Source organism: Rhinolophus sinicus, linkage group LG02, assembly GCF_036562045.2.
Source record: "Rhinolophus sinicus isolate RSC01 linkage group LG02, ASM3656204v1, whole genome shotgun sequence".
NCBI lineage: Eukaryota > Metazoa > Chordata > Mammalia > Chiroptera > Rhinolophidae > Rhinolophus > Rhinolophus sinicus.
The window spans coordinates 173,290,713-173,303,840 of NC_133752.1; the positions used below are offsets into that span (position 1 = coordinate 173,290,713).

The window sequence follows — 13,128 nt, forward strand, 5'->3', positions numbered from 1 at the left end:
ACCATGTAACTTTGTACTTTTTCTCACTCAGGATTTGGTAGATGTTCTCAAATTTTAACTTTGGAGTTGGCCATGTGACTTGCTTTGACAAACAAAATAAAGCAGAAGTGACAGATCACCAGTTCTGTCTAGAACTTAAGGGGCCATGGGATGGTTTTTATTCCTGCTGATAGATAAAGAGAAGTTTCCCCTTTGAATGAAGATTGAGTTTTGGGTAACCATCAAACTGAACAATTTAGTTACTGAATTGACACAGTGAGAGAGGATTTTTATTATATAAGGGTGAGCTAGCAAGCTAAAGGGGAAACCCAAGACTGAACCAGGGATGAATGAGACTACTCCCGCTAAATAGACCTCAGGAAACAGTGTGACATCACATATGATTCCATTCTTATTATCCTCCCCAACCCCCACACCCAGTGTCATGCTTTTGCAAACATGCATGTTAAAATTATCATGTTTTCTTGTATCTCATTCCCTATTATCCATATTTTATCTAACTTTAATAATCGTATTGTTCAAAAGCTTTCTTTTGATTTATTTACTTGGTACATTTTTTGGCCCTTTTGTTTTACTTTTTCTTTTGATCAAAGTAATACATTGCCTTACTTTTGAATCTCGGTATTAAAGAGCGTAGAACTAAAAACATTCCTTTGCCCTTTCCATCCAATATTATTCCTGGTCCCCCAAGAAGCAGCCACCAAGATGGACTTAGACATGCATGAAATTTATTAGGGAAAATGTCTGTAGAGGAAATGAGAAGGAGCCAAGAGAGGTTGGGAAGGCCATGAGACCATAATGCGGGTCTGACCCTGAGTGAAAGAGAGGGAAGGGAGGAACACAGTGGAAGCATCTTAGACTGCAGTTCAGCTCTAGAGAGAGTTCAGCAAGGCCACTGGAGAGTCCTCAAGCCAAAGTCACCTGCAATCCATCATTGAGTTTGTGCTACGGTCACGCTCCCCAAGGCTGCTCCCAGCCAATGATTGAGTGCAGCAGTGATACTAAGGTAAGACAATACCTGGGAGCCGTGACACAACTCTGGCTGCTCTTCCCACGTGACTCACTCCTGGCTTTTCCTATCTTGGAGCTCTTATTTATTGCACTTCTGTTCTGTATATCCTTTCAAACCCATACTAAGATGGACGGGGGGACTGCTTTCATTGATGGGGAGGGCTCTGTTGTAGATAATCAGTAGGAAATAGCTTGCAGTACATGACAAAAGAGATGGGGGGAGCCACATAGGCTTGACTCTAGTTTAGGCCAAAGGGGTTGCTGTGACTCTTGAAATCCATTATTTACCAGAACAGGAAATTCAAATGATATAAAGTGATTTCGCCTGGAGTATACCCTGCATGTTTCCCCTTTAGTGGCAGTAGGCAACTAGGAGTGGATTCAAGGGTTCAGAGTTTCACTCATGTCTGTCTCCAGATAGAGAATTGACTTACAAGAGCTCAGCTGATCCTCCAAAATTCCACACTATGACATGAAGCAAAAAAATAATTTTGGCCTACGGAAAGCAGATGTTAGCAGACAGTTACCGTAGCCATAGAGAAAATGCTGGAGCACATCCACAAAATGCCTAATTCTGTGAGACACACTGCTAGGCAGGCGCTAGGAACACCAGACTGTGCATCATGTTTCCCAGTCACATGGCTGCAAACCTCAGTGCCTCAGCAGGTACTGCTCAGCCACGGGGACAACCTCCCCCCTACGTTTTTGTTTGTTGGTCTTGGGCAAATTCCTATTTATCCTTAATACTTAAAATCACATCTCCCCAGGAAAGCCTTCCCTGAGTAGTCCTTTCCCAAAAGGTTGTTCAAACCCTTTTTATTGTTCCTAACTCATCATACTGTGATCACTCTCTCTCACACGCATACACACACACACACCTCTGAGCTCCTTAAGAGCTTGAGGGCAGGGACAATGTTTTTCATTTCAAATACTTAGCATACAGTAGGTACTCAACACGTTTTTATTGGAAGGAAGGGAGGGAGGGAGGGAGGGAGGGAGGGAAGGAAGGAAGAAAATCGACTGATACGGAACTCCTTCCCAGCTAGATATTTACCTGAACTCAGCACAAACATGCGTCCTCAGAGCTACATTAGGCACTTCTACCTCACACCAGGTATGAGAGCCACAGCCCACACACTTACTGGAGCTGTCTTAATAACTCCGCCAGGTGACCCCAGAATCATGCCACAGACTGTGCCAAGCACGAATGCAGTTCCACCAGACCCACGGGGCCTGCTTCTCATTGGATTGATCAAGAGATACTGAGCTTAGGAATGAGGCACTGGCCCTAGGAAGCAGGTCTCACCCACCAGCCCTGAAGAAAACATACCTATTATTCCCAGCATGGGCCATGTTACATCAGATTATTAAGGAGCGGTACAACATGGCCTTGGCTTTGAATTGTTCTCAGTGTTCCCAAAGTAAAGAATAATGTGTCATCAATGTTCACGTCATACAGAATAGAACGGCCAAGGAAAACAAATGCAATGCTCCAGCTGCTAAAACTGAATGGGAGGATGTGTTTCTGTGAACACACTATGCAAATTGACAGAGAACAGGGAGTGATGGCACTGGATGCTGAAGAGTATCAGTGAACGGGTAGGGGAGGAATATGTTTTGAAAAGTTGCCACATGTGTGTATACACCAGCTTCCTCCAGTTAGGCATTCTAGTGACTTGCACTCCTATCAATAATGGCTGACATTTTGAAGCACTTCCGTTAGCCACCATTTTCATACATTATAATAATATATTTAGAAAGCACTTTCAGATAAAATATTTCAGTTGACAATAACAACCTTTGAGGAGGTTATCAGTTTCCCTCAAAAGCTTAGACAGGTTAGGCTAGGCATCCTACACAAAAATAATGACCCAACCTATGCATTTGTTGTGGTCCAGCTGATGGTGACATTGCAGATGTCCCACTCTGGAACACTGCCTTCGATTTCAACTAATGAGACTGACCTTCCTCCCACCCACTCCCAGCTTTGGGTGTAGTCCCACCGAAAAAGCAAGTGGCCTTTCCAGGGTCTGACGGCTGAAAAGAAGACCTAGGACTCAAACATTCTTTACAGAATTACCTCCAAAATGGCAACTGAAAAGCAAATAAATGAGAAAACTTCCCTGGAAGCTCTTTAATCACACAAAAGAAATGACCTTTTAAAAATGAGACCCCCTCACTTAATAAACAATTTAGCAAACATCACTGGGCTCTCATGTCCCCCGAAAGTAAGCTGGACCGCTCCGCCCGCCCCAATCAAATCATGTAGGAAACCAACACAAACAAGTTTAGCAAATATAAAGCTTTGGAGGAGCCTTCTCACCCACCTTGCAAGAAGTTGGCCTCTGAGAGACCCCTGAATCTACGTGGAGCTAAAAAAGCAAAAAGAGATTGAGAGGCACGCCCATACATATTTTTAGAAACTCCCTCCTTGAGCCTTCGGAGTTTCTCTGCCATAAAAAGGCCCTCATCCCTTGAGAAGGAGTTTCCTAACCTTAAAATGTTAGTTGTAGTCTGCCACAAAAAAATGTCTACTCATGATAACTAAGTAGCACCCACTGTTTATCTCCTTCCCAAAGCCACTTGGAAAGTGATACTGTTCTTTCCATCTTGCCTGAGGAGAGTCTAAGGTGTGGAGTACAGAGACCTTACTGCACTCATTCCAAAGTTTAGCAGGGGCTTTGTTTTTGTTCCTAATGAAACAATTATTAAAGATTTGGGAGTATCGTTTTTCCATAAATGGCAAGATATTGCTGGCCAGAAATATTTAATCACTATACCGTCTTCCAATCTGGCATAAAGTGAAAGAGAATGATCAAGTGTCAGACTGAGCCAGTTGGCCTTCTTCTCATTGAGATTATTTACAAGAATAACAGGGCAGGCTCTCCATCCTGAGAGGCTGAGAGTCAGCAGGACCTAAATTTGAGCCCTTGTTCAGCTGTTTAATGTGACCTGGAGCAATAGTTCCAAGGCTCCGTTTCCTCATCGATACAGAAACTTCTCAGAATTTTCATCAGGATTAAAAGAAACAATGTAGAGAAGTGGCTTAACACACACTGAGCGCTCCATAAATGTTGGCTACTGTTATTATTTACTTAACTGTAGAAAGAGAACATCTGCTTATCAGACTAGTGGGTGTTTGCCCCCCCACCCCCGGGGAAAAAATTGTAGGAAAATGTAAACTTGGCACTTCAGGGAGGTGCAATTCAAAAACCTAATATTTAGAATCATTTTTAAAATATTTCTTCCCACTATTAACAGAGGGCAATCAATCATATATGACTTTAAAATGGAGTTGGTAGAAAAAGCATGGAAATATGCAAGACAGTCCAGGTTACAACGTAATATTCAGTAGCATACCAGTATATATTTTATCTAAATGAGGGGAAAGAGTGGGGAGACATAATTAATGAGTGAGAATTTTCAGGTAATTCAGGGCGCATCTGCCTTTCCATGTGCAAAGGGAGAAAGGCTGAAGGCCACTGCCTTGAGGGACCTTGAAATTTGTGGTTGTGTTAAGGCTTCTAATTACCTGTTCGAGACAGGTTTGGGAGGAACTTTAGAATTGCCAACCCATTCTTATGGAAACAGAGACTGGGATATTGAGTTAGCACACCTAGTTCAGAGGAAAGCTATGCTATGTTATAGCTATATTATCATATTTTATAACCCATGTAAACAATAATTAAGTGTCTTCTAATCTAAGAGGTGTGAAATTACCTGCCCAACCTCAAGATGAAAAGTTCACTATGAAAAGACAGCTATTACTCAATGTGATCACATGAAGCTTAGCGTAAGCTAACAAAATAGATATTTTTCCCCTTTTCGAAATTTTTAGCATACAAAATGATCTTTACCCTGCAAGTCACTCCAAAATATAATTTTAAAATATTATTTACAGTTGCAATCCAGTAAAGGATACATTTCAAATGTATCTCGATTAGACAATCACATGTAACAAAAGTTCCTTTCCTTGAAAATGTCTGCAAGAGTTCAGAATACATAATAACTTCACTTTTCTGTAACACTGATACTCTTCCTGTTCCAGCTTTTGCCTGCCTCTTTTTAAGACACAAAGAGTACCCATCTTCTCAATCTTCCTAGCTTTCAGGCAACTTGACAATAGCAGAGTGCAAATTACTCAACAACTACATATTTACATGACCACTGTATAATAGGAGTTTAGCAGAGGTGTCCTGGGAAAAAAACCAAAATCAATGACCCTGTGCAAGATGTGTATTCTCCTCATTCAGAGTCTCCCCACACTATCTGTCCCCACCTGCCAAGCCAACTTTATCTCTTTGTATTCCCCGGAACACCTGCCCTCCCTGAAACTGTCTCTTGCATAGCTACCAATCAGAATCAGTGCCTTGCTCAAAAATCCTCAAGGACTTCTGTATCAGTTAAGATTTGCATTTGGCAGCTAGTAACAGAGCCCAGAAATAATAGTGGCTTGAGCAAGATAAAAGTTTATTTTTCTTTTCTGTAAAGGAATTCTGGAGATAAGCAATGCAAAGCTGGTGTGGCATCGCCTATAGTTCCTGTATCTTTCTGCTCCACAATGCACCTTCTATCCTTAGGAACAAAGGATGCCTCCTCAAGTTGCATCCATCTTATCTACCTTCTAGGCAGACAGAAGGGGACAGACAGGCAGATGTCAAACTTCTCTGCAAATGCCTTCAGGGTCCAACACAGTCCAACATACTTCGTGAGCACTCCTAAAATAACTGCCAGATCCATGAATGAATTAATTCTGTGGCTGTACTGAAGTAGGGCAATTTAACATTCATTAAATTTGAGTAAACAGTGTACTCAGGGTACCATATTAGAAACTACAGGGTATTGTTTGAAAGTCTTAAAAGGAAACTTTCCTTTAAAATATCTATACAATTGACTTGCCACAGTGCTGGAACTCCCAGAATTAGAGATTTATTCTGTTGGGCTAATAAACTGTATTTCCAATAAAAGGCACTGTATTATGCTGAGGGAACAGGGAGAGTTCAAATAAGTATAAGGCATGTACAAACGTAAGGCAGATGCAAACATACTCAACACTATTAAGCAGCACAAAAATACTGAGATCAATAGTCATCTCAGAGAAGGATAAAAATCTATGAACATCTTTTGATAAATTTGTGAGTCAAGTGATTTGTTAGTGCCCTAACAAGGGCCAAACGGAATAAATAAGTTTAGGAGTGGGAGGGAAATCTGCTCAGGCTGGTCAGAGAAGCTGCCTGCTGTCTGCACTAATGGTTCCGGGTTGCCTGTGTGCAGCAGGAAGAGGTGGAGAGCATAGAAAAGGGGGGTGACAGGCAACCTGAGAAAAGCAGCAGAAAGGATAAGGAAAAACCATCTGTTGCACAATGTAGACCAAGGACTGTAAGGGTGCCATACAAGAGGTGTTACATCAAGAATTTGGGAGCTCTGGGTTCCAGTCCTGCCTTTGCTGCCCACTAGGTGGGTAACCTCCGACAACCGACAACCTCTCTGGGCTTCAGTTTTCTTAAAGGAGAGGTTAATAATTTCAGGTCCTTTAACAGCATTAAAATGATATCCCTTGATACTAGTATGCTCATGCTTTAGACAATCTGCAAGAGGTTGTTGAAAGTATGAGAATGACTATTTAAGGAGTAAGAGCCCATTAGGCATGGGAAGACAGGGCATGGGAGCCACTGTGTAGCAACAACATGCCAAACCAAAGATATCTCTCTGCTGCTCTGCCCCAGAGAGCTGGAGGTGTCATTTTAGAAGTAACTTTGGGACTTACTCTAGCAAGCCTGAGGAAGGCTTCTTCTCATGTATAGGAGTTGGAGCATATTCCAGAGTAAAAATATAATAAAATAGCAAACACACACACACATTACTACTATTTTTACACAGGTCTTGTTCTAAATTCTTACCATATATTAAATATATTTTCCAGACAAAGATGTTCTTAAGATTATGAAGTGAGAGGCAACGCAAGAAACAGAGTAAAGGTATGGAAAGGACTGGGCCCAGGGTCTGGCACATAGTAGGCACTCATCCTCGTCATTCATTGTTGACAAACCAAAGGTCTCAGGGAGACGTTCCCCTTTCTCCTCCTACCTAACCACCCTCTACATTCTCCAGTGTTGGGTCTCTCATTCTCGGAACCTCACTCCACCGCTGTGCACCCACATTCCCATGGCTGAGCAAATGCAGCAGAAGATACTAATGGATTTCACAACTCTACTCAGGTGTATAACCCCAACCCTGGGCCCCAAGCCTGGACACTCAGTTGAGAGGATACGCTAGAGATAAGTTCCCTCCTTCTCACTTTCCATCAGCAATACTCTTTTGAGTGAAGGTTTGTTTTATTTGGTTTTACTGGTGGAAGGGATGAGGGGAGGTGAAGGGCAGAAGAGAGAAAGGAGACAAAGAAAATAGAATGCAGGAGTTATTTCAGGTCTGGGTTTTGGCTGAGGCTGATATTGAGAGCTATCATTTTTTGAGAACTATGAAAGACTAAGACTTTTCCTAAAGACAGAAACAGAAACAACTGTGATTGGAGCTGGGAATTATAGGTCACTTAGATTAGCTCCAAAGAACCTGAGTTGAGAGGTGAGGAAATGAACAGCAAGTAATCAATTTGCTAACACCTATGGAAATGTGAAGGACAGCTAGCTTCTCGCTGGGTCACAGACCAACTCTATCTAGGGTGTTATACCAGTTTAGCCAGCAGAGGTCGCTCTTTTACTAATCTTCCATTTAAAAAAACCAACAAAAGTCCCCGTGGGCTTTCATTTTTATTATCCCTCTTTTGAAAACATGAGCTGGCTCCTAAAATGACACAAGCAACTGGCTCCTTATGACAATGAAAAAAGACTGCAAGCTAAGCCTGTGGTGTGGAGGAGCATGGTGGTGACACCGGCTTGTTCAGCCTGCTGCTTCAGCAGCCTGACACCCAGCCATGATGCTTGCCTGGGTCCTCCTTTAAAACCTGAAATATATCAATTGTGCTCAGTATCTGTTCTGATGGTCCAAAAACTTCACATGTCCTTCATTTACTGAAAAGCCATACACCCAGGGTTTTAAAACATTTTTTTATATATATATTGTGTATGTTCACCAGGAAATATAAAAGCCTCAACTTTCTTTGCCACATACTATGGGAATGATCCCAATACAAGACTAAGGTTTTTGACTAGAATAAGGTAAAATGAGGAAATAAGCAGGTTTAATTGAAGCTGCTCAAGTCACTCTCTTCAATTATCCAAAGGCTCCCCATTGCTTTGAAGTAAAGTCCAAAATTCTTATCATGGCGTAAAACGCCCATCCCCATTTGAACATTCCCAGCACGCCAATCATAGCACCCATTCCTGCTGCCTTCGATTCTTGGCATCCCAGCCACAAACACCTTCTTTCACTTGTACTGTACGTACTTTGCCCGGATCACTCTTCTTTCTCTCCTGCCTTCAACTGGTTAATTCCTCCTCAGCCTCCAGCTCTTAGCTTGAAGGTCATTTCCTTAAGAGGGGCCTACCAGCCTCCATTACCAGGTGAGCCCCCCCCCCCCCTTTTCAAACTTTTTTGGCATCCTGCATGATGGCCACTACAATAGGGGACTTTCAACAATCTGCAGAAGGCACTGCACGGGGATGGATTTTTATAGGTTTTTCTCTTGGGTAAACACAGCCTGGCCTGGGGAAAGAGTTTGGATTTCAGGAGCCTGCTTGCCCCCTCAGCTGGACCCTTTTGTAGGCGCATAAAGCAGAAGCTCCAAGGTCCCTTCCCAGCACTTATCCTTCAGAACGCCCACCTAAATTCCATTACATAATTCCAGCTGTAAGTCCTTGTCTATCTCCTCCAACAGCCCAGCCCATAGCTCCATGAGGGCAAGGCTCCTGTTTGTCATGTTGCAGACACGGAGCCTGGCCCTTCGCGGGGCTTCCGCGAGGAGTATGCATGCAACAGCAAAGCAGTGTGTAGTATCACTAAGCACACATTCAGTTATACATTCACGTGCTTTTTTCTAGTAAGATAACAAATGTTCACTCTTCAGCCTACACGATTGTAGTATTATCTTCCTTTGACTCCTGTGAATACGTGGCTTGTGGCCAAAAATCAGGAATATAGCTTCTCTGGGAAAAACGCCTGATCTACAAGGATGGACTGCGTGATCTCGACTAGGAATCACAGACTTGTGAGCCAAAAGGAACCTATAAATCATCTTGTTTAACTTCCCCACTTCACAGAAAATCAAGGATTAGAATTTTCTCTTCTGTAAAATGAAAACTGGGTGTAGTGATCTCCCATACCTGGTTTTCTGAGATGCTAAGATTTGCCCAGGTCAGTCCCATGGAGAGTGACAGCTCAAGATTGGTCGGCTAACTTGAAATTTAAAACAATCTCCCCCGCACTGAGTCCTAAGTTACTAAACGATGGGCAGGGAGTTGAGCTGTTGAATTCCTGGCCAAATCCTGGGGTGTGCCAAATGCCAAAGATCAAGGAATGTGAGGTTTGGGATAATGTTACCAACAGGATCCCATGAGGCAAAAAGATGGAATAGGCTCAATTTTCCATGGTTTGTTAAGATATCCCTGAGTTAATGGGGTGATATTTATACCTTGCTTATGTGCCCTGGAAGAAAAACCATATACCTAAACACATACACTCCTCATAATTCATACATGGATTGAATGATATCTGAAACTATCTAGACAGGAAAATGGAGGGGAAATGAATTACAGAAATGCCTTGTTCTCTGCTGATGTCTGAGGAGAAAGACTGTATGTGAGACACAAAAAGAAACTTACTGTGTTAAAGAATTGTAAGGATAATTTTTTTTAATTTGAAATATCTTTGGTTTTTTTCTTTTTAAAATCTGTTACTAAAAATGCAATCAATACTTAAATTAATAAAATGAAAGTTTCTTCATGATTCTATGCTGAGAAATTGAAACTATTAATGTGAGGGGTTACCTTTCAAGCCGGTTCTATGCATATCTACATGAATTTACTATTTTTTTTTACAAAAATGGGGTCATACCATAAATGTTGTTGTGCCTGGTTTAATATTATGGACAACTTTTCATATTAATATATATAAAGCTACCTGGGGTGTTTTAATGGCTGCCATCTGCATCATTCTTGGATATACTACGGTTGGTTCAATTAAATAATCAATCCTTTAATCCTATATCTAAGAGGATGTTGCTTGGTTGTTTACTTTTTTGTTTCTTTGTAAAGTCTAATGTATAACTTTACAATGATCATGCTGGTGAATATTTCTTTAGTCACACATCTGATCATTTCCCAAAAGTAAATTTGTAGAAGAGGAACTGCTAAATCAGGATCAACCTACAGCATATAATATAAAACACAATATGTACTCGTATGTGTGTATGCGTGTGTAGGAGGGATTTAACATTTTCCCACATGGTTAGCTATAACTTAACACCATTTATTGCATCATATACTCTCACTCTACTGCTTTGACATTTCATATTTATCATATAATAAATTCTGCTTGAAGCTTTTAAGAGAATAGAGAACTTGAAGGCAAAGCCAGAAGTAATGATTTGGGAGAGTCAGATTGTAGGCCTATATACAGGCCAGTAAGACTAGGAATGGAGAAGATGTGTGGAAAAAGGTCATTGTATCTGCAGGAAGAAGCTGATTTAGGGGACTTCTAAGGGTAAAGCACAGTGATACCAGTAAGCCAACAATCAATTTGGATAAGAAGGATTTTACATTGAACTCGAAAGGTGGTCATGGCTTCCACACATGCAAACTCCTTGCTTCTCCGGTCGCCAATGAAGCTGGAAAAAAAAAATCAGTCAGGGTTGGATAGAAAGGAGGGAAGTAAAAGTTAAACTATCAAGAAAGAATAATGGCCACCTTTGTATCCGAATGTAACTCTAGTTACTTAAATGTACGTATTCTGTATATAATTTGTATCCCCAAAGTTTCAAACTACACCTGAACATGTTTTCACATTTTAGAAGCCTTTTGTATTTCCTCTTATGAAAACGGTGTTCATAGCTTTTGCTTATTTTTCTATTGGTTTGTTTGCTTTTCCTCATTGATTTGTAGACACTATTTATCAGGGAAATTAGCCTTTTGATATATGGATTGCAAACATTTTTCCTAGTTTGCCATTGTCTTTGTATATGTTTCGGTTGTGAGTATTACTGATTTAGTACCACAAACAAATCTATACCAGGGCCTTACTGAGATAATTAGAGATGGCCCTAAACTCAACAAATGCCTTATTTTCTAAAGCTTTTTTTTAAAAAAAAAAAATGTGGTAAAATATACATGTCATAAAATTTACCATTTCAGCCACTTTTTGCAATATATTATCTTTATTAAATGCCCAATAAAAAGTCATTTGTTCTTCTTAAGGGTAATAACAGCAGTATTTAAAAATGAGAAAACGTATTTACAAGGTTAATATAGTGTTGGTTGTAGTTACTTGAGAATCCAAAATAAGAACTGGATGTCTCTGTTAATTGTATTGTTTATAAATATATACTGATAATTATTTATTATATACCAGGTACTACGCTAAGTACTGCACATACATTATCCTGCTCAATAGCTTTAATAATCCTATGAGAGAGCTATAAGCATCCTCATTATATAACATATAGCCAAAGAAACAGAAACTTGAAATGATGAAGTAACTTGCCAAAGGTCTCACAGGCAATAAATTAGGTAACTGGGACTCAAACCCCAGCAGTCTGACTCCAGAGCCTGAAGTCAAACCACTGTCCCAACGTCTATCTCAAAAGGATGGGACCCAGAACACTGTCTGAGATTGTTTTGGATAGAAAAATGGACGAACTTTAAAATTTTGCCAGTAGTTGTGTATTTATTTATTTTTTCACTATTGTAGTTAGGCATAATGTAAAATTTACCATTTGAACCATGTTTAAGTATACAGTTCAGTGGCATCAAGGACACTCATGTGGTTGTGCAACGTCACCGCCATGTCATTGTCTTGTCACTTTGCTATGGCAAGTTTTGCCATGCAAAACATTTTTATTTTTGTCATCAAATTGATCAATGTTATATTTTATGGATTCTATGTTTTGTGTCACGCTTAGAAAGACCTTGCCCACTCTGAGATTATATAGTTTTAAATCTTCTGCAGTTTCTTCTGGTATGTCTATGGTTTCATTTTTTTTACACTTCACTCTTAAATCCTTCAGGAATTTATCCTGGCATGAAGTGTGAGATAAGGATGCCTCTTTATTATTTTTTTAATGCCAATAGAAATTATATTTGCAACTGGACAAATTCATTTTAAATTCATATGGGGGGGGGGGGGGAGGCAAGCAAAAGAAGCCAGGAAAATTCTGAAAAGGAGACTGGTTAGGGTGTGGAGAATTAGTGCTACTAGAAATGAAAACATTCTAATTTACAGTTATTAACATAATTTGGTCCTGAATGCTGAAACTGATAGAACAATGGAATGAAATAGGATGATCAGAACTTATCAGAATTTAGTGTAAAGGTGTAAATTTAATTTAAAAGGTATAAATTTACTGCCATCTTTATCATGTTTATCCAAGAATATGACGCACCTTTTCATTTGAAGTCTTCTGTTAGATATACAATCTTAAAATGAGAACACTGTCCCATCTCTCCACCACCTTCCTGTCTGCTGAAGAAGTTAGTAAAAAGTTACCTGGGGAGGCTTTGTTTGGGATCTAATTTTTTTTCCAAAGTTATTCCTAACATATTGGACTTCCTAGTCACTCTATTTACAAAATATGAAAGCTGTGATCAAGTCTGACTTAATCAGACATATCTGTACCATATTTCCATAGTCTGGGCTCAAACTCAATGCTAAGTGTTAAAGATTAAATAGCAGGTGTTAGGTGTTGGCAGAATTCTTTTTAAAGGTTCCAGAGGCTGAGTTTGGGCCTTGATTTAACTTAGGCCTTGATTTAACCAGGATGGCAGCTGGAACTTACCATCTACTCGGTATTATTACCCGCCCAATCTCAAAGATAGGGCTTTGAGTTACCATGGGTGTTGGTCTAAAACAGCAATGTCCAAGAAAAATATAATGCGAGCCACATCTATAAATTGAAATTGTTTAATACCCACACTAAAAAAAAAGTAAAAAGAAACAGGTGAAATTAAA

The 13,128-nt window shown here is 40.2% G+C and overlaps 1 protein-coding gene across 2 annotated transcripts in view; it reads right to left on the bottom strand.

Moving 5' to 3' along the window:
- The window catches only part of APOLD1 (apolipoprotein L domain containing 1), a 40,438-nt gene that overhangs the window by 25,920 nt on the left and 1,390 nt on the right, over positions 1-13,128 (bottom strand). For both annotated transcript variants that reach the window (XM_019744795.2, XM_019744790.2), the window contains exons 2-3: positions 12,563-12,639; positions 10,725-10,792 (exon numbers count right to left, since the gene is read on the bottom strand). The gene's annotated coding sequence lies outside the window, so the exon portion shown is untranslated. The remainder of the gene's footprint in view (positions 1-10,724; positions 10,793-12,562; positions 12,640-13,128) is intronic.